This window comes from Microcebus murinus, chromosome 13 (genome assembly GCF_040939455.1).
Source record: "Microcebus murinus isolate Inina chromosome 13, M.murinus_Inina_mat1.0, whole genome shotgun sequence".
NCBI lineage: Eukaryota > Metazoa > Chordata > Mammalia > Primates > Cheirogaleidae > Microcebus > Microcebus murinus.
This window is the reverse complement of record NC_134116.1, coordinates 23,129,105-23,155,617: the sequence shown is the minus strand read 5'-3', so window position 1 is coordinate 23,155,617 and position 26,513 is coordinate 23,129,105.

The following is a 26,513-nucleotide window of genomic DNA, read 5'->3' as shown; positions in this document are numbered from 1 at the left end:
ATAGAAAAATTATATTCATTGGCATCTAAGAATAAATCTAGTCTATAAAATAAGTTATGATGTTTTAAAATAACATCTGGGGAAATTGCCACACATGAATAGCCCGTTAGGAAAGAAGTCTAGAAGTAAGTATCCTGAGATCAGGACTTTTCCAACTTTAGCACATGATTCACCGGTTGGGTAATTAGTATTTCCTCATTTGATAAAGGTTTAGAGAGAGCCTCAGTATAATCAGCCCCTAATATGTTATCTCCTAGATTGCCCAGTTCGGTATCTCACAACACATGGCCTCTGCCTTCCAACTTTAATTCACGTAATCTGGTTATCTGGTTCTGTAAGAATTACAAAAGTCCATTTCGATGGGGTAATTGCAGGTGAGTGATATCCAAGACTGAGAAAATGTAGATTATTAGATTTGGCAAAATGTTATAGCGTGATTCATATTTGTTGATTGTGAAAATGCTTTGGGGAGATTGAATTAGCAGAAAGAAGACCTTTTAGGAGGCTCAGAGAAAAGAATCTCAAGAGTGTAATATTGGAGTGAATTAAGTTATTTGTAGATCTAAATGGGCATGCCTAAAAATTAATATCACAAAAGAAGAGTGGTACATAATAGTAGAAAGTCAGCATATAAACCAGATTTGTTTTGACATTTGACAAGCAATTTTTATAGTGAAAGTAATCATGAAAATTCAGGATGACTATGTTTCTAGTGATTAATTCTGGCTACAGTATGACACAAGTATCCAGATATTCAGACAAAAGCACAAATGCTAATTCACTGGAAACATATTTTTCCTGTATTATTTGGATAATTGTTTTCCTATATTACTAAACTTTCTCCAGATGGGTCATAGTTTTGCTTTTGGAGTAATTTGTTTTGTTTTGTCTTGTTTTTTAAACTCTCTCCTTGTCTTTTCTTATAAAGCAACATCCATGGTCAGAGCCCAGAACATAATACTAAAATCATATTTCTTAAAAGTTTTCTACTTCAACAGTATATCTTCATTTCAATTGGTAGTAAGTCTTATACAACGGGATGATTGTCAAATTATTTAAAGTGAATTACTAGGTGACAACATTGGAGTTCAAGGAAAGGCTGTTGGGACAAGCAAGAATTATGACCAACAGCTTTATTCCTCCCACCATAATTGGCCCTGATATTTGGGGCAATGCAGCTTAGATAAAAGATAACTTCAGGTTTTGGCAGTGACTACATTTGTCCCCAAACATACCAGTAAAGTGATTGGGCTTCACCATCCAGCCCTCAGTCACAACTTGCATTGCGGACCCTAAGCCCATTCCCCTTCTTGACTTCTTGATGGAAGCAAAGATGTCATTCTGAGTAGTGAACAAAGGCTCCGGGATAGGATGTTAATTTCATTCTTTCACAACACTCCAAGTAACTTTCTTTGTACTAAAACAACATAGGAAAGGACTAAGGGAAAACATGTCTGTTGAGTTAATATGCTGCCAATGGGAAGTATCATGTGCTTTACTGAAGGGACAAAACATAATGTGTTAGTCCATAAGAACCATTTTGTAATAAAACTAATTTCATATTTTTTAAAGTATATTTGTTCAGGGGGCATGGAGGGAAAAAAGAATATAAATGTATTTATTGCCACCGAACTATACAATTAAAAATGGTAACTATGGTAAATCATATATTTTACCTCAATAAAAAATAAATCTTAAAAAGTATATTTGTTCCTTTAGTGAATAAAGTAATAGGCATTTAAAGATATATTAATACAGTGGGGGAGGGGCACAATTCCTCAATTTCAGTAGACACTGTTTCAGGGCTTTCTTTCTCACTCATAGAACTACAAAAAGGTGATTTGTGATGTGATTTTGCTCAGCTCTTTCTCCATGCATATTATCTCTGTAAGATGAATCTCCTCTAAGACACGGATTGCCCTTTTATGCTGACTGCATGCGTGTGTATGCATAAAATGCCACATTTCCAATTAGGATGTGTATACTCAGAAAGGATGACATATCAGGGCTGTCAGGCTAAAAGCCCTACAGCTCAGGAGAATTTTCCAAATCACTCCGTGGTGCTGCCAAGATTATGGGACTTGTCTATTAGTTTTCTTCATCTTCTCTTTTCTTACCTTTGATTCCAAGTCATCCTCCCTCTCAAGCTACATATTGGATTTTTTTTGATAGCTCCAGAAATAAAGAAAATTGGTAATTTCTCTTACTAAAATTTAAATAATGCTTTGCTTTATCCCAAAGTAAGATGCACTCCCTGTTGTTCCCAATATGGATTAGTTTCCAACAACTTCACTTTTCCTCTTTATATGGAAAAATGAACAAGGTGCAATTGAACAAGATTGCTTTCTGTAGAAGGAACTGCAGGAGGAAGTTTATATTGAAGTCTAGCACTCAGTGGTGTGGCCAGTGAAAATTGTAAACATTTTGCAAGTGGAAATGCCATAATACATGTTAGTGGTGTACCTGTTTAACAGAATGACACCTAATAGGATAATGATGGGAGATCTTCAGAAAGACATTTTAAACCCTTGAAATATAAATGTGATGTTCAGAAATACACAGTATTTTTCCAGAAATTTTTAAATCCTTATATTGTTGGCAATCAGGGAAAAAGTAATAGGGTAAATGTGGAAATGTTGGTATCAAATTAGAATGTCAAGTAGAGATATAACTTATTTGAATATATTGCTTTCAGAAAGTTATATCAATATTTAAAAGCATGATTCAGATTTTCACTAGATTTAACTTTGTCATATATTAAATTGTAATATAAAGCAAGAGGCCAGATGTGTGAAGTTTATAAACTATGTGGCTAAGGCAGAGAATTTGCATGCTGTTTTCTGAAAGCCTTGGTGATTTAAGCACCATAGCTATGGATGCCTCCAAGTTCATGTGAAAGTACCATTCACATCTTTATTACCCTGAGAGAGTTAGATAAGATCATAGAACTAGAGGAGACACAGTAGACCATTCTGCCCATTTTTTTCTGCTATTCTCAGAGTAATTACCATATTTTTTCAAGCTAAGCCATCAATAATGCATTCTAATGCTTTCCATTCCGTTCTCTACAACATTGGTGATAATGTCCTCATCTTGCTGTTAGTTTCTTTTCTCTAGTTTTCTAATCAGCCCTAGTTGATCTTTTTAAAAGGAAAGAGGCAATAACTAGCTAATTGACAAAGCACATTTGCTCTCCTTCAAAGCATATTACAGAGACAGCAGCTCAGCCCGTAGCACTTAGTCCTTCTGATGATTTTGGAGGATAAGAGATTTTATTATTCACGGGGGAAAAAATTAGACCAGGAAGAAGAAAGGCATTTTCTCTAGGCTTATTTACTCAACATGAATGTGGGCATACATTTAAGAATACCTATTTTGTTTTGTTTATCTGTTAAGTGTTGACACTACCATTTTAATGCTATAATGTTAGCTATTAAAGGCTTATTTTTATTAAAGGTTTAACAAAACAAAATTTGTGAACTCAGGCATAGTAGGTTTAGGGTTCCTCCCCCCTTAATATAATAGATTCTTGCTTTGTGAGATATTCATGCTTTCTGGCTGGATTGATGGACGCACAGAAAAGATTAAATGAGTTCCCTGGGATCATATCAAAATTTAGTGTCTCAGTTCAAATCAGAACCGTGGATCACAGCTTCATGCCACGTAGCTTCTTATGTTCATAAAACAATAGTTTTTGTAGTAAAGGAGATAATACAATTAATTTATCCTTGCTGTTAGTCAACGTCACTGATTAACTTCAATTCATTCCTCCTTGTTCTGTTGTTTAGTTTCTAGAGAAGGATGTGCAACCACAGGTCAAATTTCGGTTGGCCTTAATAAAAATGTTTAATGCAGCACCATATACTAAAATAAAATTTAATTCTTATATTCAAGATGTATAGAGATTTTTAAATTCTTACCACAAAAGAAGAAAACTATTATGAGAGCAAACAGACAACCCACAGAATTGGGAGCAAATATTCACATGTTACACATCTGATAAAGGGCTGCAAACTAGAATCTATACAGAACTCAGGATAATCAGCAAGAAAAAAAAATCAAACAACTCTATCAAAAGTGGATGAAGGACATGAACAGAAACTTCTCAGAAAAAAGATAGACTAAGGCCAAGAAACATATGAAAAATGTTCAACATCTCTAATCATCAGGGAAATGCAAATCAAAACCACAATGATATATATATCACTAAACTCCAGTGAGAATGGCCTTTATCAAAAAGTCCCCAAACAATAAATGTTGACAGGATGTAGAGAGATAGGAACACTTCTATACTGCTGGTGGGACTGCAAACTGGTAAAACCTCTGTGGAAAGTAATATGAAGATACCTCAAAGAACTATAAGTAGAACTACTATTTGATCCAGCAATACCATTACTGGGCATCTACCCAAAGAAAAAAAAAAGACATTCTGTAAAAAAGGCAGCTGCACTCAAATGTTTATAGCAGCACACAATTCACAGTTGCAAAGATGTAGAAACAACTCAAGTGCCCATCAATACATGAGTAGATTAATAAAATGTGGTATATGTATACCAAGGAGTTCCATTCAGTCACTAAAAACAGTGGTGATATAGCACCTCTTGTATTATTCTGGATAGAGCTGGAGCCCATTCTACTAAGTGAAGTATCAAAGAATGGGAAAACAAGCACATGTACTCACCATCAAATTGGTATTAACTGGTCAACACTTAATGTGCACATATAGTAGTGACATTCATCAGGTGTCTGGCATGTGTGGGGGAGGAGGGGATGGGTTTATACACACGTAATGGGTACGGTGCGCACCGTCTGGGGGATGGACACACTAAAAGCTCTGACTCGGATGGGGCGAAGGTAATATATGCAACCTAAGCATTTGTTCCCCCATAATATGCTGAAATAAAAATAATTACTTTGACAAAATCATCAGGGAAAATTCTAATGATTCCACATTATTAGAAATAATATCCAGTGGTGTTATTCTAAGCCATTATAGAATAAACAATCAGCCTTTCTCAGGTTTTATAATATAAGTGGATGAAAACTGGTCATTGCCTTGAAGGAATGGAACAAGATGCTGTAGACAGAAACAGTGCAAGACTAGGCGTGGTTAAGTACTAACTTCTGTGTTATCGATTGACTCTACATTCAGTAAGAAATCATAAGAAATAAAAGTTCAATCCTGCTGCATAGAATAATTGAGAATATTTTCTTGAAAAAGTTCAGTGTTAAACTAGGTCTCAATGGCTGGACAAACAAGTAGAAGGAAGAAGGATAGATACTCCAGGTGGACTGTGGGAAACTAAGCATGGGATGTTTCTGAGATAGTATAGAACATCTGAGATAGTGACTAACATGAAGTCTACATGTTTATTTGGTCATCAGCCACCAATATTGATAGAGATCCTCCTACTGTAGATACTGACAAAGAGAAAGAAAGGAAGACAAAATTCCTCTATTATTTATGGTCCCGGCAGGAAACAAATGAAGCACCTAAACAGGGAAAGAGAGGAGAGTATAATAACAAGACGACTTAGAAAGATGCAAGCAGGTTTCAGGGAAGCTAACAAAGGATAGTAGGATACTCTAAGACTAGCAATAGTGGGAAACACTTAATATCTTGGGGTTTGATGGGACAATGGGGGGGGGAGGTACTGAAACTCAGGGAGAACAGATGCAGGGAAAGAGCTGTCTGACAAGTGATGTAGACTTCGGTAGTTACTATCAACCGGCTGTGACCAGCTGGGAGGAAATCTGGTGAATAAATATCCCTCTCCTGCCTCTCAACTTCCTGCTGTTTCCCACTAGGTAACTCTTGCTAGAAGGCAGGCAGCAAAGGAGCCATTCAGTATAGTCAGTGTAGACAGGATCCACAAGAATGGAGACTGTGATGGCTGCTCTTTTGTGTCCACTTGGCGAGGCATAGTACCCAGTTATTTAATTAAACATGAATGTAGACATCGTTATGAAGCTATCTTGTAGATATTGTTAACATATGTGATCAATTGACTTTAGGCAAAGTATGCTATTTTCGATAATCTGAGTGAGATGGGGAAATATGGAGAAGGCAGTCAAAAAGACAAACAAATATTCAGGAGAGAGACAGAGATTTATATAAATATTATATAAATATATCTAATTGATATTTATCTACAATCGATACAGAATTTAAGTATGTTAATTTATATAAATATAAAAGTAATACAAATATAATTTTTTATAGTAGGCTGGCAGGCTGGAAACTTTAGAGGGGAGTCTGAAGCTGAAGTTCACAGGTAGAATTTCTTCCTTCTTAGAGAAACTTCAGTTTTGTTCTTAAGAACTTCCAACTGATTGGATGAGACCCACCCAGATTATCGAAAATAGTCTCCTTTACTTAAAATCAATTAAACACAGATGTTAACTGTATCTACAAGGTACCTTCATAGCAATATCTAGATTCATGTTTAATTAAATAACTGGGTACCATAGCCTTGCCAAGTGGACACAAAAAAGCAGCCATCACAGTCTCTATTCTTATAGAGCTCAGATTTTTGTAGGAGAATACAAAAAAAATTTTTTTAATGTAAATATCACTGTTCGGGTGGTGCTAGCTACTGAGAAGAATGAAGCAGAATATGTGGATCAGGAGTGATGGGAGGTGCCGTTCTAGATGGGGGTAGGAGAGGGGTGTCATGGACATATTCAAGCAGTTGATCTTTCCATTGAGACCTGAACAAAGCCAGAAAGAGAGCCGGGTGGTTCTCAGTGGAAATGATTCCAGGCAGATGGCCCAGAGGTTCAAGGACCTGGTCAAGGCTGAGCAAGGAGCCAAAGTAGTAAGGAAAGAGCAGAGGAAATAAAAGCAGATGGCAACACGAGATCAGATTAGGGGCCTTTTAAGCATATTAAAGATTTGGGATATTTTGAGTGACATAGAAAGCAGTTAAATTGTTTCAATCTGAAAAGTAATTTGTAATTTGACTTTTTAAAAAAATGAACTACTTTCGTTGTTGGAAGAGAAAAGACCACAGGCTTCTGGAGTGGAAGCAGGAAACACACGGGACACCCTGGTCTCTGTCCAGGACTGGAGGAGCATTGTGGTGACAGAGACCGTGACGGTAGATGGAAGTAGATGGAAGGAAGAGTCAACAGGATTTGTTTCCTAGATGCAGTACACGTAAGAAAGAGAAGTCAAAGTTGGCTTGATGTTTGGCCTGAGCAACTGAATTAGTAAAATTGCCATTTACTGAGATACATAAGACTAGAAAGGGGCATATTTGGGTTTGGGAGGATGAGGATTCAGGAGGTCTAATTGAGAAATGTTAAAGTGTCTATCAGACATCCAAGTGGAAATGCTGAGCAGGCCGTTGGCACCTGAAATTCAGAAGAGAGGTCAGGATGTAGATGTAGATTTAATAAGCTGCCAACAGAAATATATAGGAAGGAGTGTGAAAGAACAATCAATAGGTATAATAGGTATGAAGGGGTAACTTATGATAGAGGATTAGTGAGCCTTAACAGTTAGATATATTAGGGTTAGATACATATAGGGTAGCATAGACGCCAGGGTTTCTAACATTAACAACTTAACATGCTTGCCTCACTTTATTACTGTGAGCTCAGAAGAAACTGAGCTTTATTACTGTGAGCACAGAAGAAACTGTGCCGTATTCATTTTGGATGTTTCACACACAGCTAAGTAGCTATCACATCGTGGCCTCTTGGTAACTGTTTACTGAATGAATGAGTTAATGAATTGAAAGGAATTGTAATGTTAAGAGCTAGCACTAGCAGCTAGAGAACAGCTACACTCATAGCACAGAAAGTTTTTAAAAAATTAAGGAAGCTTCTGATTAATAAAAGATAAAATATAGGTTATATGTTGCTAAACATCATATGAGATGTAAAAATTAAAAGATACAATAATTAGATGGGCTCAGTAGTATATCCCTGCTACTTGGGAGGCTGAGGTGGTAGGATCACTTGTGCCCAGGAATTTGAGGCTGCAATGAGATATGATTGAGTCACTGCACTAAAAAGAAAAAAAAGATACAATGATTGAATGATTGTCCTCAGGGAACAAACAACAGATATTGAATGAATGAATAAGAAAAACAAAATAATGAATGGTAGAATAATTTAAAGGTGCAGATGACTCATTTCAGCTAAAGTCACCATGCACTGTCCTACAGAGGAGGTAAGATTTGAACTGTAACTTTAAGAATAATTAAGCTTTTATACTTTGTGATTGAAGAACAACATTTTAGACAATAAATATCCTATTTACATGAAAAGATGCTCTATCTCACTAGTATTATTAAACAATGAACTAAAACATTAAAACAGTATACATTTTTCTCTATAACTTGGATTTTTAAAAAAATAATACCTATCTATAAAGACTTCTATTACAGTTTTCTATATAATAGCTAAGACCCAAAAAGATAATTAACAGCCAACAAAAATGAAACGGCCAAATAAGGAATGGTTCTTACAAGGGAAAACTATGCAGTATGAAAAATAATTTTGGGCAAGGCATAGTGGCTCATGCCTGTAATCCCTGCACTTTGGGAGGCCAAGATGGGAGGTTACTTGAGGTTGAGAGTTCGAGACCAGCTTGAGGAACATAGTGAGACCCTGTCTTTACAAAAAATAGAAAAAAATTATCCAGGCATGATGGCATGCACCTGTCATCCCAGCTACTTGGGAGGCTGAGACAGAAGGATCCCTTGAGCTCATGAACTTGAGGTTCCAGTAAGTTATGATGACACCACTGTACTTTAGCCTAGGTGACAGAGTGAGACCCTGTCTCAAAAAATAAAAATAAAAATAGTCTTGATGATAGAGAAGTTTTTTTAATATAATAATAAATTTTTTAAAGCATAGGAACTCAAATATATACTTTTTTAGGTTAATGAATAATTTCTTGAAAGGGAAATGAATTTTTAAAAGAATGGCCCTTTTAAGAGTTCCACTACCTGCCTAAAGAAAGACAATATTTCACCTTGCTGAGATGAATAACAGCATTACTAAGTGAGTGATCTCCAAATGTAACCATAGTAGTAACTTTTCTACAGTCCTAACTTTTTTCTTCGTCCTAACTTTCTACAAAGCAATGGTAAAAATCAAAAATAAAATAAAATGAATAAGCAAATAAAAACCTCACTTGGATTACAAAACGGCAATATTACAGATTAAAAAACGTTAAATCTACCATAAGTAAGTCATTGTCTTGAATGCAGCCATTCCGAGGCATCAACAAATTTATTAAAAATGAGTTTGGTCACTTTAGTGCCAGGCTCATAGTCCTTAATTCATCAAAGCAACTATTTAAAATATTTTATAATGTTGACAATTTTTGAAACTGGATAAGGGATACATGGAGATTGATTCCATCATTCTATCTAATTTTGTGTATATTTTTTATCATGAATTTTCTTCATGAGAAAAATTGAAAAATAAAATACTTTATATGAAACACATTAAGGTATGTCTAAGTCACAATGATTAATTTCCTAAAACTTAAATTTCTGAACTTTTCTCAATGACTATATGTACAATTGTATAGTTAACAAAATTTGAAGATACAAGAAACTTATTTAAACAAAGATAAACAATGAAATACCTATGTAAATATGTTTGTATAGGTATAAACTGCATGTGCATCTGAAGCATTATTTACTATATTGTAGATACTATTTTATAATCATTGATATGTATCAAACTTTGCATTGGAAAGGGCCTTCATCTGCTATAGAAAAGCTATATCATATTTACAGATTCATTTTTAATAACCTAGCATTTAATGTTAGTCAACAATTTTATCTTGATAAGCAAACTAATTCTACTAGGCACTTTCTTGTGTGGTTTTATTATTAAATTAATCTGTAATTTGACAGGCTGTTTTATTTTCCACATTAATACACTTTAATTACCACAAAATGATAAAAATATGTTAGAGGAATAAGAACCTTAGAAGTCATTTAAACTATGAAATAATTATGGGCAGGGCCAATGACTTTTCATCATTCCATCCCTAATTGTGGGCATTCAATAAAAATGTACTGACTTGAGGAGATTTAGTCTACTTTCCCATCCAGTGTAGTGTTCCTTCTCAGAGTACTCCTGACTGATGGATGGATTAGTCTCTATGCAAATCCTTCCAGTGAAAAGGAGTTCATTAAATACTCGTGTGTTTAATTATAGTTTTTCAGGGCTGCTATTACAAAGTAGTCCAAACTAGGTGTTTTAAAAACAACAGAAACCTGTTGTCTCACAGTTCTGGGACCCAGAAGTGTGAAATCAAGGTGTCAGCAGGGCCATGCTCCCTCTGAAACCTGCAGGAGAGAATCTTTCCTTACCTCCTCCTAGCTTCTGCTGGTTGCTGGGAATCCCTGGCCTTCCTTGGTGTCAGCTTCAGTACTTTGATCTCTGCCTTGTCATAGGCCACTCCTTAAGTCTCTGTCTTCACATGATATTCTTCCCTTTTGTCTCTGTGTCTACATTTCCTTCTACTTATAAAAACACCAGTCATATTGGGTTAGGGGCCTAATGACCAACCTCATCTTAATTTGATTATATCCACAAAGGCCTTATTTCCAATATTTCCAGGTACTGGGGATAAGGACTTTATCTATCTCTTGAGGGATGTAATTCAAGCCATAACAGTAACATACAGGATAATGCGACACAGGTAATTGCAGAAAGTGGAGAGTGATCTTTGGCCAGTCTCTAAATTATCTGGGATGAGGTTTTCTCATTTTTAAAGTAATGGAAATAAATTGCATAATAATGAAAGACAGTAACATCTACTGGGGGCTCACCATGTGAGAGGCATATGTTTTAAGCACTGTAAAGTCATACTACAATACTTTTGAGTCCTCACAAAGACTCTACTAGCTGGTTATGTCCAGCTCTATTTTTGTTTGAGGTATAGAGAGGGAAAGTAGTTTTTCCAAGGTCACACAACTAGTAAATGGAGAAATTAGGGAGACAAACTCAAGCAGTCGACATCTTTTAGACATTGACTAGAGTAGATGGTTTATTCTGAGTCTGAGATCCTTGCTTCAAACTTTCATCATTGCTCTTAGTCCCACCTTTGTACTGCCTCCATATGAAAGGCCTTCAGATATTCTAAGATAGCTGTTATAGTCCTATGAGGCCTTTTCTTCTTCAAGATAAGCATTATAAGTTCCTTCAACCATTTTTTTTATGTTGAATCACTTCTAAATCTTTCAATTGGAATAATCTTGGTTGACTATGCAGGATAGTGGAATTGTATTTGTTTACATTACCAGACTCCTAATTCAAACTCATATATGTACAGACAAAACCTCTTGATTGCCCAGAATTCACAAATTGTATGATGTGAATTGAATAAATGTATTTTTATAGATTCCACATGAATACAGCTAGAATGTAAAGCTTCATGACACATATTGATATTACTATTCGACTTTGAAGGCTAGGCAACTCTGAATATTTTAAAGGATTCGTAGTAACTATTACTTCCCTATTTATGATAAAAAGGTCAAGTAAAATAGGTTTGAAGAGCCTCAGGGATTATTTTCATGTAAAATTGCAATATCCCATTTTATATCACTTCTATGCTCATAAGAGATTTCTGAGAGGATTTAGTCAAACATGAAACTTTTTGTTCTATTTGTAAGTAATGTATTTTTGTTTCAGAATCAAATCTAATATGCTACTTTCTATATTTGGATCTTAAAAAATAACTCAAAATTCTCTTAAATCTTCATTTGGATCCACATACATGTGTCTGCAATTGGATTAGATAAATTGGAACTTCAGAAAAACGAGGTAGAGTTAAACTATTTCATGGTCTGGTTTCTTATTAAGAAATAATATAATTTTATCACGGGTCCATGGTGCCCTGGTGCTAGACAAATGCTGACGCCAACTGTAGGCTTTTATCAAAAATTAAATTTTGACGGAGAGCCAAGATTCTGGTTTTCAGCTAAGATGCTTTATATCTATGGCAGCTTTGTACTTCATGGACTAATTGCCATAATACATGATTATTGATGCAGAATCCTCCATGGGTTCCTTTTGGTCTAGTAGACTTGAATATTAAAAATTAAAGCTTTAACATATTCAATACTACAAGTGACTACCTTGTCAGAAATTTTCACACTTAAACCCTGACAGCCTCATCCCCCTAAAGTAAGAACACCCTTCCCTTTCCTCTGTTCTTCCACCCACTCTTTCTGCCTGCATACCATTAATATTGCTCAGACTGTCAGATCCTGGCATCTGGTAAATCTAATTCTTACTGGCCCAGAGCATGTACTAATTATATCCTACAGCTAATTAGAAAGCATCCTCTTTGCTAGAGAATAGTTTATTTAACTCATCAATGAATGAGACTTGGTTTGAATCTTGATTTAAAAATCAAAGGGAAATAGAAATGGGATGAGGTGGAGGGAGAGATATCCTTCATAAGCAGAAATTCTTGTTAATTAAAATTTAAAAATAAATACAGATTATGCACAAGGGCTAGATGGAGGGAATTTTAGACTAAAACTCTAGAACTAGAAAAATTAAAGAATATGTTTGTATTTCAAGAAACTCACAAAATATAAAAAATATGTTATTTTAAAAATCTCAAAATAAGAGTAGACAGTGACCTAATTTGAAAATCCTTAGAAAAGGATTGGGAAGGTTGTGTCTTATTGATGAATGTTTCATGAATAACATGCATGATTGAATACTTATGCTTAGGTTAAGTTCTTTTGAATAATCAAATTTCTATAATCTGTATTTATGTTAATTGTTTACATAGGATTTATTCAAGAAAAGATATAGCTCCTCACATTACCTGGGCTTTACCATGAATTTGGAGGTGACAATTGGTAAGCATTAACCGTTGCAATGTGTACCTAATAGCCTAGTTCATTCACTTTTTTTCCCTCTTTATCCTCACAGCCAAATCTGATCACCGCAAGTAGCAGAGAAAAGCATTTTCATGCTAATTTTCAAAATTGCTACCAATTTACCATGACTAATTAAAATGTGAGACTCCATAACATTTTAGGTCAGTGGTTGTTCACTCATGGGACCCAGGAACCATCTTTCTTTGAAGTCTCCCAGTGATTCAGTGTAGATTCAATTCAAGGATTGAGACTAATCATTCTATGGGATGGTTAGTCCCAAAAGATTGAGAAACCTTGAGAAAGGTTTATTGAACTGCTTAAGAAACATATATAAAAGTCAAAGATGAAAATAGTTATGTCAGCTTGGACAAACTCACAGCTAATGTCTGTATCCTACAAAGGAGAGTTTTGTAACGGGTAGGTGGAAATCTCTGAGAAGCTGATGATGGACTTCTCTCTCAAAAAGCACACATGTCCACAAACAGATGAAACTGGCACAGAAGGTGACAGGTGATATGTTTCACAGAGAATCAGAATCTCGAGAGAAATATCCCTGAACCCTGAAAAATCCCCAAATCACTGAAAGAAGAATTGTTCTCAAAGATGGAAGAGCTAAACTCAAGAAATGAAGTCCCAAAATTGTGCCTACTGGGCCATGTAGGCAAAGATTATATTGACAAGTAATGATCTGTAAGATAGAAAAACTGTCCCCAGTGACATTTATTATTTTTGTCTTATTTTAAGAAAATAGATATAGGAGCTTCCTGGGAAGACCTAATTCTTTCCTGTATTTAACAAGTTTCCCTCCTGATTGCTGCACTCAGCACCCAAATTGAAGAGGACTCATGCATTGCTTCTTCTAATCTAGCTCCCTGCTCCATTTTCCAAAAAGAGTTTTACAAATTGTATCTACTCCTTTTCCTTTAAATGATATTAGACTAATGCTGCTAAAGCAGACCCCCAAATGTTAAAGTCCTTTAGATTTCAACCTCAAATTGCTAAAGGGTTACAGTAGCTATCCACTTCCCGATCTTTTTATAGTCTGAATTTTAGTTCATTCTTTCTCTCTACAATCTCCACTCAATGCTCTCTGATTTTCTTTGAGCCATTCTTCGATGATCTCATTCAAATAATGTTCTTTAAATTTCCTCAATTCACCATCCCATATTATAACCCCAGAAGTGTAACTTAGGTGTTAAAATCAGCTCTGAAGTTATTCTTAACTATATTCACCCAGCCTAATAAATCTTAGACTATTCTATGCTTTTTTTAAAACACAGAATTATCAACTCATCAGGTAGTCTGAATCAAAGGATTCCTTAGAAGTTATAACATTTAAATCCATTGGTTTGCATAAGTAGTTCCAAGATATATCAATACTTTTTTTTTAAAGTTAAGAGTATTTCAAGATTCCTATTCACGCTGTTTTTAGTGTTTTTTCACTCAATCCATTTTCCTTGCTATTGTTATTAATAGACAAGCAGCAGACTAGGTTCATATCAGTGCCACACCAAACAGCATGGCACATGCTTCCAGCATAGGCGAGAATGAAGGGCCGGGCGCGGTGGCTCACGCCTGTAATCCTAGCTCTTGGGAGGCCGAGGCGGGTGGATTGCTCGAGGTCAGGAGTTCAAAACCAGCCTGAGCAAGAGCGAGACCCCGTCTCTACTATAAATAGAAAGAAATTAATTGGCCAACTGATATATATATAAAAAAATTAGCCGGGCATGGTGGCGCATGCCTGTAGTCCCAGCTACTCGGGAGGCTGAGGCAGAAGGATCACTCAAGCCCAGGAGTTTGAGGTTGCTGTGAGCTAGGCTGACGCCACGGCACTCACTCTAGCCTGGACAACAAAGTGAGACTCTGTCTCAAAAAAAAAAAAAAAAAAAAAGAAGAAGAATGAATAAAAAGACTAGAAAGGTAATATCTACAAAAGAAAACTATGCATCTCTATAAAAATATATCTACATAGAAATGTATTACAGAGGATCGATACAAAAAAGTTTTCTATCAAACAATGGAACATCTAAGGAATACTGAAGAAGTGATACCCACAGCATGGTACTTCTTGTTTCCATTTCTTTGTTTTATTAGTAGGTGGTGAGTTGCATTGGAGATTAATATATATATGTGAAATGAAGTTTTTCTGTTGTTTGGAGATATATCCAAACAACAGAAAAACTTCCTTTCAGTCACGACTAAAATCTTGGTCCTCTGGTAACTAGATTTAAATTTATTGCAGCCATTAATACTGACTGGTGCCCTTAGGTGAGCTCTCATTAAGGAACACTTAGGTAAGCTTATATGGAAATGACTTGAAATTAGGCCACCTACATTGTAACTGATATATGTTTGTATACTTATAAATACTATAATTTACTCTCCTCTCCCTAAATGGATACATCTTTGTTCAGATATAGTTTATAGTTTATTCCATATAGTTTCATATGTTGATAATGATTGGAAAAAAGTATAAAGCTTGGATGACCCCAAAGTTATCCCTAAGGAGCAAAAAAGCAATTATACAATGTCTAAAATCTTGCACACAGTATATGTTTATTAAATATTTAAAGACAGGCAGTAGAATTCAGAATCACTCTTGCCCATATAGCCAACCTAGTCCAAAAGAGCATTAGGTAACTTGGATAAAACTTACCGAGAATTTCTGAAGAATATATTTTTATCCAAAATATCATAGCTTTCATTATCAAAATGTCCTTTGGTGCCTTATAGTTATCTAAACAATTATATGATACCAAAATGTGAGACATTACATAACTCTATAATTTTTTACTTCTTATACAATGTTTATAAATAGAATTTATCAAATTTGAATTTCATCACATATCTAAGCTCAAATACTAAGACTGTTTACTTGATACTAAGAAATCTTAGCTCAAATATGAAAAAGTAAAATGGTTAGTACTTTACAAACACTAAAATCAAATTATGACTCTTCCATAGTGCACTACACTGCCCTGTACCCATGAGTAACCACTTTTGGGAGACTCGACATAAAGTAGGAGTTCAGAGCCCTGTCAACAGACCATAATTACAGTCAATAATCTGCAGCCTGTGACTCAAGGAACAGCTTACCACATTATTAGCGAGTGGCAGTGAAGGCTAGAAAAGAATATGTAAAAATTAAAACAATAAAATCAGAAGTAAAAACCAGTGTTTGTAAAGGAGGTTCAAGGTAGAAAAATTACAGCTGCAGGATCTAAGATCTCACTCAAGTTCAGAATTTGGTACTATCAAGAATACAACCCAAAAATTATGTGTTCAAACTATTTGGGGTTGAATTTATTTGTAGGAGTTTTAAATTTCTATAACCTAAGCTACCAGCAGGGCCATTTTAACTAATAGCAGCTACTGTTTGCCAATTCCAAGCTTGAAACATTAAAATAAAAATAACATTAAAAGGGATAATTTAATAGGAATAGCCATCAATATTTGATTTACACAGAAAGAACCATCTCCCACCACTCATCAACTAGATTTCTGAACACAACTAGATAAATAGTGCTACCTGCAAGTCATTGGTCAAAAAAACAAATATGTAGGTGTGTATGTGTGTGTGTGTGTGTGTGTGTGTGTGTTATTTTAGCTCATAGACCTGTTAGAATAAAATATTTTGGACAGGGTAATTTATAAATAACAGGAATTTATGAGTTTATTTCTCACAGTTCTGGAGGCTGGGAAGTCCAAGATCAAGGCACTAGCAGATTCAGTGTCTAGTGAGGGCTCACTCTCTGCTTCAAAGATGGCACTTTCTTGCTGCACCTTCACATGGTAGAAGGGGCAAACAGGCTCCCTGGGCCTCATTTTAGGATCACTAATCCAATTCATGAGGGCCCCACCCTCATGACCTAGTCACTTCTGAAAGGCCCCCACTTCTTAATACCAACACACTTGGGATTAGATTTTAACCTATGAATTCTGGAGGGACATAAACATTCAGAAAATAGCATCTCTTAAAGGCCTTATCTCCTAATACCATCAACCTTGAGGGTTAGAATTTCAATATGCAAATTGGGGCAACACGAACTTTCAGACCATTATATAAATTTTTTTACAGTAATATATGCAACATATATTATGTAGTAATATAATATGTGTGATACATAATATACACTTATACTCTAGTCATAGTATTAATTAAAAGAAATACTCATCTATTTAAATCAGCCAGCAGCCTAGTGGAACAAATCATGTATATCAGGGTGGATTTGAAATGTGGGGAAAAGAACAATCTTTGTTTGCTACATAAAAGAAACTATGCCTGGTTGGAACGCTGCCATACCACTAAGCGATCTGCTGATAACTTGTGGCTCAGAATGCTGCTATCATCAGATTCCTTCCTTTGGTAGTACTATGCACACTTTGATGTTGAGATAACATGTACACTTCATATGCAAGATACAATGGGAGCAAAAATTGCTCCCTTGATTTAACCAGTAGTTATTCATGAATGTCGAGCAGTGCGAAACTGTGGTTATTTGCAGATCCTCATTAATAACACCTCAAACTATTTCTGCAAAGGCAAATGCACTTTGACATTCAATATTTTTCCACAATTATTTGAATTCCCTCTGAACAGAAGTAGAAAATAGGTCATCATACCCACAGTTCAAATAACAAGACAGTTTATTTTAGAATTGTGATGGGAACCAATAGTTTTGGTGTTCTAAGAAACAAAATTTCTCCTCCTTCCACAACATAAAATGCCAAAATAATATTCCTTTTTTTCAAGGATATTGTGCAAAAGATAGTTCTATGTTTAAAAATCTCTTAAGTGTTCGAGACTCTGTCTGTGAAATTTAGTTGCTCAAACTGAAACATAAGATCTATAAAACCTAAGAAACAGCGATAGAGGAAACTGGAAAATCATAACAACAGTGACAGCTTTGAAAGGAAGAAGTGGCAGAAAATAAAACCTTCCCATTTGTAATATTAGTTATAAATTAGGTTACACTTGATGCATTTTAGGCATTCACCAAATAGCTGCTTATTAAAAGTATTCGAAGGACTCTAGAAAAGCCTGCAAACAAGGTAATGTATCATAAGCAGCACCTTAATTCACCCACTTCTGCTCCTTCATCCCTCGATCATTTCTTGGGCTCAATTCTATTCTTATCTGCCCAGTGTCCCCATAGGATCTTGTCACATCTTGTCTGTTATTCTGAACATGTCAATTTGTCAAGTCTTTATTGTCTATTTTCTTCACAAAAGCATACCTGTCCTGAATTTCATTTTCATAGAACATGTCAGATAGTGATATTCTACCCTGAGTAACTTTCATTTATGCACTCTATTAAAGAATCTGAGTCCGGCCCGGCTCATGCCTGTAATCCTAGCACTCTGGGAGGCCTAGGTGGGTGGATTGCTGGACGTCAGGAGTTCGAAACCAGCCTGAGCAAGAGTGAGACCCTGTCTCTACTATAAATAGGAAGAAATTAATTGGCCAACTAATATATATAGAAAAAATTAGCCAGGCATGGTGGCACATGCCTGTAGTCCCAGCTACTCTGGAGGCTGAGACAGCAGGATTGCTTGAGCCCAGGCGTTTGAGGTTGCTATGAGCTAGGCTGATGCCATGGCACTCACTCTAGCCTGTCTCAAAAAAAAAAAAAAAAAAAAAATCTGAGATCACTGGGATTAAAATAAACATTTTCCTGATTGTGATAAAGATAATGTATTTGGACTACACTACCTATACTGTTTACTTATCCATATATGAACAATATATTCCTATTTTCTCCTTCTTTCCTCCCTCCCTTTTTCTTTCTTTCTTTCTTTCTTTCTTTCTTTCCTTCTTTCTTTCTTTCTTTTCATAGACTTTCTTTTAAGTCTGTAAGAGTGGGTTATGAACCCACATGAAACTGTTTCTTGAAGAAACTATCTCTTATTTGTCTTTGAACAGTACCTAGTAATAGCACACGGTAGTTACTCAATAAATGTTGTTTGAACTTAACAAAATCACCTTGAATTTAGTCCATAGTTGTATATCATTGATGAAAAACACTTGCCCTCGATAATGACTACTAATAAATCTAAAAAGCAAAAATTTTAAGTTTATTGAATGGCTTTGTAGAGTCATTAGCCATCAAGGAAAAAAATCTTTGCCACTACTCAATGAAGAGCAAATTACTTATTTGCCCTCCATGAAGGATACTCAACATCATATCAAAGCGTGTAATGCTCCAGCATCTATTTATATGACTTTCATTCTGAGGACTTATATTCAGAATGGTTATTTGGTTTCATTGTCCATTTACTTAATACATACAGCATGCTTGTCAATGGGCTTTGATTTCAATCAGTCTGGGAGATTCCTCCTTACCTGCTGGCTCATCCTTCCATTGCCAAAAGTTTATTTTATATATGCCACACGACCTATATTTCAAGTTAGACACCCCACACCCACAATCTCACACACACACACACACATGCACGTGCATGTGCGCACATACACAAACACTGTATTAGGGTTCTCCAGAGAAACAGAATAGGATGTGTGTGTGTATACACGTACATACATACATGTATATGTATGAATATATATAAAAACACACACACAAGCAGAGGGGAAGACAGATAGAGATTTTAAGGAACTGGTTCTTGTGATTATAGAGGCAAGTCCAAAATATATGAGATAGCTCAGCAAGCTGTAGATCTAGAGAAAGGTCCAAGGGCAGTCTGCTGACACAATTCTGTCTTGCTTGGGAGGTCATTCTTTTTTGTTTTTTTTTTTTTCATTAAGGCCTTCAGCTGATTGGATGGGGCTCATCCACATTGTGGAGAATAATCTCCTTTATTCAAATTCTGATGACTTAAATGTTAATCTCTTCTTAAAGGTATCTTCATAGAAACACCTAGAATCCTATTTGATTGAATATCTGGGTATCATGGCCTAGCCATATCGACACATAAAATTAACCATCACATACTCCAAGCATTTGAATTCTGCTATACTGCTTTAAAAGACGAAGAAACTTAATTTTGTTCATACAATAAAATACTTAATCAGCCTTTGTGTAAGACTGACCCAATTCTCATTGTTAATCATTAATAAGGAATCAGTAAAGGGACAATAGGTATCTTTGATTCCATATTTTGATTTTGATGGAATTATCTTTAAACACAAACAAGTGAAGCTTGTAGAATTAAGTTACTAGCATAAAGACTGTCATACTTTATGGTACATACTTAGAAGAATCTGCATTTCTTATAGCATTTATTTCTTAACTAGTTACCATAAAACTTCTTTATTATAGAGTCCATAAAGCATTTTCACCTCCTAAATTCAACTATTAAAGTATCCATTAAGCATCTACAATGTACCCATTTGTAGTGTTACAATATTAATAACAACTATGATATCAACACTAGCCAGCAAGAAGAGGGTGAGATGCAATAAAAGTATTAAAGAAACTGTATACTGTAATCTTCTTGGTGATAGTAGAATTCTCTTCTTTATATACACAGGCAGAATATATGAAGCCTTGTCCTTCCAGTTAAATTAGTAAAACATGCTTTCTCTGACAATACAAAGTCCCAGTAAAGAATGATATATAAGGTGTTTCTCGCTGCCCACAGCCATTTTCCTAGAATGTACCTCTGGTCATATCAAGTAACTGCTCAAAAGTCTTTGATAGAGCCTTGTGGTCAGCGAACTATGCCAAATCCAGTCTTTGACTTGTTTTTCTGCAGCCTGAGAGCTAAAAATGGTTTTTGTATTTTTAAAAGGCTGTAAAAAAGAAAAGCAAAGAAGACTATGTGACAGAGAATGTTTATGGCTGCGGAGCCTAAAATACTTACTGTCTGGCCTTTTATAGAACAAGTTAACAAGTTTGCCAACCCCTGGCCTGTAAGATGAAGTACAAAATCCATAGCATGACATTTAAGAGCTTCCACACTATGAAGGCAAATTGATAGCCTAACCATACTTCAAATGTTCCCTGTCCTGGTGTGTCCTTCTTTTCCCCTCCTGTCGTCTAGATTCAGCTGTCCATCAAGGAGCATCTCAAACTCATCATCTCCACTGAGCTTTATCTAGCTATTCAGTTCCATAGGAATCTCCCTTTCTGGAACTCCAGCAGGCATGAATATTTGCTTCACTCACTGCTGATCATGCTTCTTTTTATGTACATATTTTTATCTAAACTTGTCTTCCCAACAAAAGTGTAAGATCCTAACATCGTTTCTTTTTAACAGTGGCATGCAGATATTTGGTATCAGTATTCCCAGTTTTAAGGACTTTCTGCATCCTGCCAGTCTAATTTCTTATTAAGTAATAATTGATCAATATCATTTATTAATTATCACTATTATCAAATATTGCCAAACCTACATACATTTTTTTCTTCATATAATCCTCACAAAATTTTAGGTGATAAATGGAATTATTTTATATTTAGACATAAGATTATTAGTCCCTTTATAAGTGAGACTTAGATAATTTAAGTAACTTACCCATTTTATACCTTTATTAATTCAATCAATATCTATTAAGCTATTAATATGTACCAGGCAGTGAACAAGACATAGTCCCTGCCTTAATGTTGTGACATATTTTGGATTCAAACTCCACTGATATTTTAACCTCTACACTGTATTATTTGGTGCATATTTTTTATATAAAGAAACATAGCTCTTATCAAAATAGCTGCACTAGTTTTATAAGATTTAAAGAGACTAAGAAAGTATGCAGTGTGCAAAAGAGCACAAGAGCTAGAGCTGAAAATGAAAGATAGGTTAAGAAAAGGAGAGAGAGAAAAAAAAATTCTCCTAGTTTTTACAATAAAAAAATGTTTATAGTGCTTATATAATTGTAGTGGAGAAACTTCTGAAGATTTGGTTTGTAGTTAATATTTAAAATCATTCAGTTACTCAACAAGAAAGTAATCATGAGTCCTAGGTTCTACCACGAAGGTAAATTTCATAGAGTTCCTTTGTGATAGTGAATTTAACAATAATTTCTTAGATATGACACCAACAGCAAAGGCAACAAAAGTAAAAACTCATAAATTAGACCATATTAATATTAAAAATTTCTGGGCATCAAATTATAAGGAAGATAAATTTCATGGAGTTCATTTGCGATATTGAATTTGACAATAATTTCTTAGATATGACACCAACAGCAAAGGCAACAAAAGTAAAAACTCATAAATTAGACATTATTAAAATTAAAATTTTCCAGGCATCAAATTAACAATCAACAAAGTGAAAAGGTGACCCATGGAATGGAGAAAATATTTGCAAATCATACATATGAAAAGGAGTTAATATCAAGAATATATAAAGAACTTCTACAATTCAACAACAACAAAAAACAGATGACCCAATTTAAAAATTGGCAAGAGACTTGAATAGACATTTCTGCAAATAATATCTACAATATCTACAATTCTACAAATGACCAACACGCACATGCATATATATGCTCAACAGCACTAATCATTAGTGAAATGCAAATAAAAAGAACAATGAGCAATGAGATACTACCTAATTGCTCATATTAAGATGGCTACTATAAAAAAATAATAATAACCATTGTTGCTGAAAATATGGAGAAAATGGAACCCTTAAGCACTGTTGGCAGGGGTTTGAAATGGTGCAGCTGCTATGGGAAACAGTATGGCATTTCCTCAAAAAGTTAAAAATCGAATTACCATATGACCCCAAATATTAACGCCACTTCTGGTATACACCAAAAAAAATTGAAAGTAGGATCTCAAAGAAATATTTGTCCACTCATGTTCGTAGTGTAACCACGAATATAATTGCTGTTTTGCAGTTCTCTTATATTTCAAGTTTCCAGGCCAGCAAGATTGCTGATCAGAACTTGGTAACTTTCTGTTTCAATGACCCTTTCCCTTTTGAGTTTTTTTTTCAGAAATGGTGGAACTTTCTTGCAGCCATGAGATAACTACAAAGTCTTAAACCACCTGATTGTTCAGAGAAGTCAAGATAAGTGGCATTACACCACAAATCTTGCCCAAGGACCTGCTGAGCAAACCTACTGCCCACCACCCACATGTACACAATAGTGAAAGGATGACCAATATTAAACCCTTGCTCATTATACTACTAAAATCTCTACCCTGGGAAGGTTTATTCTCCATTTTTCGATAATGCAGTATATGTGCCAGCATGTGCTGATATGACTTCTCACTCTGATTGCATGCCCTGAACTCCACCTGAATGTGTAATGATGCTCACTCACATCATGCATTATTCATTTCACTTCTAAAAAGATCCCTAACCCCATCAGTTAGGGATATGAATTTGAGGCAGTTCTCCTATCTCCCAGCTGATGTCATCTACAAATAAACTCCCTTTCTTCCTAGCAATTCTCATTGTCTCCACAGTTGGTTTTCTATATGGTAAGCAACTAAGCCTAGGGGGAAAAAACCTTTTGTGGGTTCATGAACAATAGCAGCATTATTCACAATAGCCAAAAGGTGGAAGCAACCCAACCATTCCACCAATGGTTGAATGAATAAACAAAATGTAATATATACATACAATGGAATATTATTACTCCTTCAAAAGGAAGGAAATTTTGACATGCACTACAATATGGATGAACTTTGAGGACATTATGGTAAGTGAAATAAGCCAAGTGCAAAAAGATAAATACCACCTGATCAAATTTATGTGAGGTAACTAGAATAGTTAAATTCATAGAGACAGAAAGTACAATGGTGATTACTTCTAGGGGCTGGAGGTACAGGGGAGTGGAGAGTTGTTTAGTGGGTATTGAGTTTCAGTTTTGCAAGATGAAAAGGGGGCTGGTGGTTGGTTGTACAACAGTGTGAATGTACTTGGCACTACTGAGCGGTACACTTAAAAAATGGTTAAGATGGTAAATGTTACGTTATGAATATTTTACCACCATTTGAAAATTTTAAAAATAAAATAAATAAACTTGATAGAGGTCTTCTCTTCCTTCCCTAAAGGAATTTTCACCACATTAACAATACTTAAAATGATTATGTGAGACTACATTATCACAATTCCTACCCAAACTCAAGATTTCTAAAATAGACCAACGGCTCAAGCACTTGAAAGATGTTAGAATCTGCTTGTTCACACTTGTGAAAATGCTAAAAGTTTATTGCATTCTCCAGCAAGGTAAAAAAGTTTGCAAAAATGTATAAAATGTCTTTTCTATGCCTTTCTCTGGAAAACAGTGACTTTGCTCTTGCACTAGAGGGTAAATATGAAATATCTCATGATTTATTAGTTCCCCTCAATTTTATTTTCTCATGCTTTTGCCAATATATTGGACAAACTAGGTAGAAACCCAAATTTTTGTGGTTGTTTAGGCGATTAACCTGGTGCACCGATAGAAAGTAAACGGTGGATGGTGTCTGGCATTATCCTCCCATGTGACTTGAGCGGCTGCTGAACTTCATTAGACATTTTAAGTTATTTCACATCATAAATTAGTCCAAATTCTCATACCGCAAAATAATCAAATCATCAAATGTCTGTTTGAATGTCTGTGGAAAACACAAGGGCTTATTAAGATTCGGTAAGAAATTTGTTTCTATGTCAAAGAAACTTTTTTAAAAGTTGAAAAGAGAGTTATGGCCATGAAAAGTTAAGTATCAATATAGGACTAAAAATAGAAAGAAAATTAGGAAAAAGGACTTAAGGAAGTTCATGTTTAATTGCAAATAAGGAGATTACCAAGGAAGGCTGTGATTTTCAAGGAAGGCTTTGAGAGACTAGGAATAATAAATACCTGGAGAAAGATAGATCGGAACCGGGGTTCCCAACTGAGGGTGATTTTGCACTATTGGGTATGTTTAGCAGGACCTGGAAAAGTTTTGGTATCACAACTGGAAGGAAAAATGGTACTGCTGTCCAGTGGGTCAAAGGATCCTGCTGAATATCCTACACCCACAGGGCAGACCCCAACAGAGAATTATCCAGCCTACCATGTCAGTAGTGCTGAGGTTGAGAAACAATGGACCAGAGCTAAGCTGCTCCACAGAAAGGATTTTACTAAAGTGCTGAAGAATGGAGGTGATAAGATATGACAGATGGAAGTGGAGAGTGGTAGGTGCAGGGGGCCGGAGGGCTGGCGCATCAAGGGCTGCTAAGTGGATTAAGTCAACTCCAGTGAAAGACATCCCATAGGCGTGGGCCAGTCTTTACGCTCAGACTGGAAAGACCACTGGAGCTTGGCTGTTACTCAATGTGAGACTTTGGACAAATACTTGGCTCCGCCGAGACTAATTTCCCTTATCCATTAAAGGAAGATAGTAATATTTACCTTTTATATTTGTTATTAAGGTCAAACGAAGTAACTTTAAGTGCCTCCCACTAAGGAAGGATGAGAGGAGACGATCAATAGGAGACAGGAAAATGCCTATTCCTTTAATCCTCTCAGCCCTGAGGATTGCTGAGGTTCATTTTGCTGATTCTCATTTACTATTGCAATAAACAAATGCATATTAGTTTGGCCTTTATTGTCTGCCTCCGTTCTTTCATTCATTTATTCCACAACTATTTCTTCAGTGATCCTTCTTTTCAGGCACTGTTCCCCTTCCATTAAGAGAATGATGATTCTTTTAACAAAAAACAAATTTATTAACAAAAAGAGTGGGAGAAAATCTTACGAAGTTTCTGAATGCATAATGTAAGTTTCTGAATAAGAATCCTAATGGATCCCAAGTCTAGAATCTTCTGCGATGGTATTTGCAACATATCCCAAACTCTGTTGTTCTCTCTTAAAACAATCAAATTCTCCTTGCTCCAGTTGAAAATATTTTTCTTTGCTATATCACCATGTTTTTTTCATAAGCCTTTCCCACATACGAAATGCCTTTGTTAAATTTATTGCTTATTTCACGGGTATATAGATTGTCTCTGCTTGATCAAGCAAGCATAAGGTTGTTTATCAACAACTTTGGTGGGGTTGGTGTCCACGTGTCCCTAGGCAGTGGTAACCATGAATATTGGTCATTTGGGGAGTGGAAAGATAGGATGGGAGAGGGAAATCAAGATGTCACGAGCCCTAGTCACCTAAAAACAACTTTGTGAGGACATAGAGTAGAAAATATTCAGCGTTAGCCAAAACAAGAAAAAAAGGATGCCATCTGGACTACTGGAGCCGTGACTTGAAAGATAAGTAGTTTCTCACCAAGTAGAATAATCAGAGAAGAATATTCCAGGCAAAAGCAGCAGCTTGGAGATTAAAAGGTTTACAAGGGATAAACAGCATTGGTGACTGTGGAGAACAACAGGTAGTTTACCTCAGCTCCATGGCAGGGTATGAGGAAGGAGGGGACAGGAGAGGCACACAGCCATGTAGACTGTACTGATGATGGTTTTCTTCAAAAGGTTATGTAGAGTTATTAAAGAATTTAAAAGAAAGTATTATCTTCTTCATATTTGTGCTTTCAGAAAAGCCATCTGGCTGCAATGTACAAGATGGTTTGGAAGAGGCAAAGCCAGAGAAGTACAGACAATCTCAAGACGGAGAATTCTTGACTTACGAACTTGATCTTGTGACTGTTGTCTCAGAACAAATTCAAGTGTAAGTATAGTGTCCTTGTACATGCTTTAATCTGCACATAACATTACCTGGTGGGAGGCAAGATCTATTGCTTAGTCTAT